Here is a 4,517-nt window from a genome sequence, read left to right on the forward strand (position 1 = left end):
CAAGGAGAAGCGCCGGAGGAGCTCGCCCCGCACCCACCCTGAGCGCGCGATGTGCCCGCGGCGTCGTCGCCGCCGCCCACGGGCGCGCGCGCGCCGGTCGCCCCTCGGCGCCTAGGTTACGCCGCGGACCTCAGAGGGCCGGGAGCGGCGGCTTCGCGCGGACGTACTTCTCGGAGGCCGAGCTCGCGAGGCCGATGGACGCGAGGGCCTGCGTGTCGAGGCTCGCGGCCTGGCTCAGGAGCGAGTTGACGCGGCCGCGGTTCGTCGACGGCACGACGACCTTCTCGCTCTTGAGGGCCCGGCCCTCCATGCGGCCGCCGGCGTTGCGGAAGTCGCCGCCGTGGTTGCCCGGCGGCGGCGCGTAGCCGTCCATCGCGCCCGGCGCGCCCGCGGTGCCCGGCCGCGCGAGCGGCTCGACGATGGCCATGATCTGGGGCGTGTGGGGCCGGCCCGGCTTGGCCGGCGCGCTGCGCATCATCGTCGACCCGAGGGCCGCGGCCTCGGCGGCCGTGCGCGCGTCGGGCGCCGTGCCCGGCCGGTCGTGGGCGCCGCCGGGCAGCGGCATCTTGAAGCCGCCGCGGTAGACGTCGCCGCGGTCGGCGTCGTCGGGGGACCCCGGCCGGCCGCCGGCGGACCCCGGCGGCGTGCCGAGGCGCGGCAGGAGCTTGCGGTGGCCCGCGACGGCCGCGCCCTCGCCGTTCGTCTCGGGCACGTCGCGGCGGCACGTGAGGCACTGCGTCGTCGCCGCGGAGCCGTCGACGCCGTCGCGCTCCGCGAGGGCCTCGGCGACGAGGGCCTCGAGGTGGCGCTTGAGGACCTTGAGGTCGCGGTCCGTCTTCCGGCGGAGGTCGCCGAGGTCGCCGCGGCACCGCGCGAGCGTCTCGTCGAGCTCCGCGGCGAGGCCCCGGGGCGCGTACGCGTCGAGCGCGGCGCGGTCGGCCTTGGCCTCGAGGTCCGCCGCGTGGGCCTGCTTGTCGATCTTGGACTCGGCGAGGCCGTTGAGCTGGCCCGCGAGCCGCGCGAGCTGGAGGCTCAGGTCGTCGACGTCGTCGCGGCTCACGCGGTCCTCGTCCGCGTCGCTCCGCTCGAGCGCGCTCAGCTCCGCCTTGAGCAACAACTCCACGAGGTCCCGCGTCTCGCCCTTGAGGCGCCGCTCGCGGTCGTCGAGGCCCGCGACCGCGGCCTCGGACGCGCGGACGCGCTCGCCGAGGTCGTCCGCGGCGTCGCGCGCGTCGGCGACGGCGCCGCGCGTGGCCGCGTGGTCCTCGACGAGGGCCGCGAGCTCGCCGCGGAGCTTGTCGGCGATCTTCGCCTGCTCGAGGACGTCGTCGCCGTCGGCCTTGTCCTTGCGGAGCCGCGCGACGTCGCCGTCGAGCTTCGCGAGGTACTCGGCGACCTCCGCGCTCACCTCCGCGGGCGCCGCGGCCGCCGGCGCGCCGTCGCCCGACGGCTTGCGCTTGAGCTTCTTGCCCACGTCGTCCCAGGCCCTGGCCGCGAGCGCGTCGAGGTCGGCGAGCGACGCGCGCGCGGCGCCGAACGCGGCCTCGAGGTCCTCGACGAGCTGCTCCTGCTCCTGCCCCACGGCCGCGAGGTCCAGCAGCTCGCGGCCCGACGCCTCGAAGAAGGCGGCGCGCGCCGCGTCCTCGCCCTCGAGGGAGTCGGCGTCCTCGAGCGAGTCGTCGGGCGACGGCGGCGCGTCGAACGCGAGGCTCCCGCGCCGCGCGCCCGCGTTGTTCGCGAACGCCGCGGCGAAGTCGCCGCCGTCCGTGATCGCCGCCTGGAGGTCGCCGTTGACCTCGAGCACGCGGTCCTGGAGCACGGCGAAGTCGGCGCCGTACGCGCCGAGGCGGTCGCGCGCGTCGCGCGCGCCGGCGGCCGCGCGGAGCGCCGCGGCCGCGTCGCGCGACAGCGGGTTCTCGTAGGCCGCCGTCGCCCCGTCGAGGGACGCCTGGAGCTCGTCGGCGGCGTCGCCGACGCGCGAGGCGACGGTCTTGAGGCGGTCGCTCAGGTCCCGCGTCTTCGCCTCGAGCGCGGACGTCCGCCGCCGCTCCGCGCCTGTGCCGAAACCAACCACTGGTTTGGGTGGTCCTGACCAAACTTGAGAATTCTCTAGCTCGGTCAAATCGAAGTCGATTCGGCTGATTTTTGGACGGATCGATCGCTCTCGTCGAGTTCTCGAAGCTCAGCTGAAGAGCTTGTGTCAAAACATTCGAATACGCTCATATTGAAGTCGGGTTGAAGATTTGGTTTCGGCACAGCTCCGCGCCAATGAGCGCGTCCATGACGTCGCCGAGCACCTTCTTCTGCTCCGCGACCATGGCCACGTCCGCGGCGCCGAGCCCGCCCGCAACCTCGCCGCCGCCGCCCGCCGCCGCGGCCGCGGCGAGGCGCTCGCAGTCCGCGCGCGACGCGCAGCCCGCGAGGCCGCGCTCGAGCGCCTCGACGCGCTGCGCGAGCGTCTCGATGAGCTCGTCGCGGACGTTGTCGCTCTCCGTGTTCCCGTCGAGCTCGCGCTTGAGGTCCCGGACCTGGGCGTAGGTCTTCTCCTCCATGCGCTTGAGCCGGTCCGCGATGCTGTGGCCCTTGAGCGCGCGGCTCTTGAGCACGCCGACGGCGTTCGTCTTCTGGCGGTTCGCGCGGATGATCTGGCGGATGCACTTGCGCCAGAGGCGCCGCGCCTCCGTGAGCCGGCCCATGTCGGCGAGGAAGGACGCGTTGCGGTCGCTCCGGCTCGCGGAGAGCGACGCGCGCGCGGACGCGAAGCGGCCCTTGACCTGCGCCCGGGAGCGTCGACGTCGCCGTCGGCGCGCGCGCGCGCGGCCGCCCCGGCGCGCGTGCCCGCCGCGTCCGCGGCGCGCTCGACGAGCGACGCGCGCTCGTCGCACACTTCCGTCGGCCCCGATCGGACCGCGATCGAGCGGCGCGACGCGCGGACGGGCGCGCGCGCGCGGACCGGCGGCGGAGTTCGGCGCGGCCCGGGACGAGCGACGCGCGCTGCTGCGACGCGCGGAGCCGCTTCTCCGCCTCGAGCTTCTCGTCGGCGAGCCGCTGCCGCTCCTTGAGCAGCTCCTTCTCCGCGGCCTCCTTCTCCGCCGCGTCGGCCATGTCCGCCATGAGCCGCGACATCGTGTCCATCTTCAGGAGCCTGAAAGAGTGATTCAACGTCGCTTCAACGTGAGTGTTCCGCGCGCGCGCGTTCCGGGAAAAGCATCCACGCGTCGAGACCGCTCCGAGGGATGATCGCTCGTCCAAGAATCAGCCGAAGCGAGTGGGAAACGGCCGAGAGAGGCGCCGGCGCTTTCCCGCGCGGGCCGCGCGCATCGTCTTGTGCTTCTCCTCCGCCGCGAGGCGCTCGGACTCGTACTTGGCCTCGAGGGCCTCGATCTCCGCGGCGCGCCGCTTCGCCTCCTCCTCCTCGAGGAAGAGCCGCGCGTCCGCGGCCGCGGCCGCGGCCGCGCGGCGGTCCGCGGCCGCCGCGAGCCGCGCGGCCTTCTCCTCCTCGGACTCGAGGGGCTCCGGCGGCGGCGCCTCGACCTCCTCGACGAGCGGCTCCTCCTCGGGCTGCTCCTCCGTGAAGCCCTGGACGTTCTGGGCCAGGTTCGTCAGCGCGCCCTCGAGCTCGCGGAGGCGCTCGCGGAGGCCCTCGAGCTCGAGGTGGTCCTTGCCGCCCGCGCCGCTCGCGACCATGGCCGCGTGGACGTCGCCGCGCATGGCCTCCATGGACCCGGCCTGGGACCGGATCGACGACGACAGGGCCACGAGGCAGCTCTTGGTCGTGTCCGCGTCGAGGAAGTTGAAACTCAGGCCCAGGCCCGCGCCGCCGATGCTCAGGTTCTGCGCCGGCTTCGACTCGCAGAGCCGCCGCACGGCGTCGCTGTCCGCCGCCGCGTCGCCCGTCGTCTCGAGCTGCGGCTCGTAGGCGCCGCCGCCGTCGTCGTCCGCCATGGCGCGCCGCGCCGGGGAGCCCTCCCAGCCCCGCGGCGCTGGGCGAAAAAGATTAGTAACTTCAATTTTGGCATCGTTCGCGGGGCAGCCCCCCCGGGGCCCGGGCAGCCCTGGGCCGCGAAGCCAAATCATGGCGCAGGGCGGCGCCATCGTCGCCGCGGCCCTCGACGCGCCCGTGTCCATCGTGCGGCGGGCGCCGCGGCGCGGCGGCGCGGGCGGCGCCGCGCCGAGCGCGTCGCGGGCCCTCGCGAGCCGCTATGCCGTGCCCGTGTCCAGCTCGTTGCGGGCGACGCGGGCCTGCTGGAAGGGCGGCCGCGGCGAGCCCCTCGAGGACGCGGTGTCCCGCGGCGCGTCCGCCGGCGCCGAGCCGCGCCGGGCCCTCGCCGCCGCGCCCGGCGGCGGCGCGGCGGCGCCGCCGCCGCCGCGCCGCGGCTCGCTCCTCGCCGCGGGCGCCGCCGCGCGCGCCGAGCTCGCGCGCCGCGCGCGGGGCCGCGCGGCGGCGGCCGTCGTGCGGCGCGAGCGCCTCGCGCGGCGCGAGGCGGCCGACGCCGCCGCGTCGCGCGCCGCGGCCC

The sequence above is a fragment of the Aureococcus anophagefferens genome (assembly GCF_000186865.1).
Source record: "Aureococcus anophagefferens unplaced genomic scaffold AURANscaffold_1, whole genome shotgun sequence".
In the NCBI taxonomy this organism is placed as follows: Eukaryota; class Pelagophyceae; order Pelagomonadales; family Pelagomonadaceae; genus Aureococcus; species Aureococcus anophagefferens.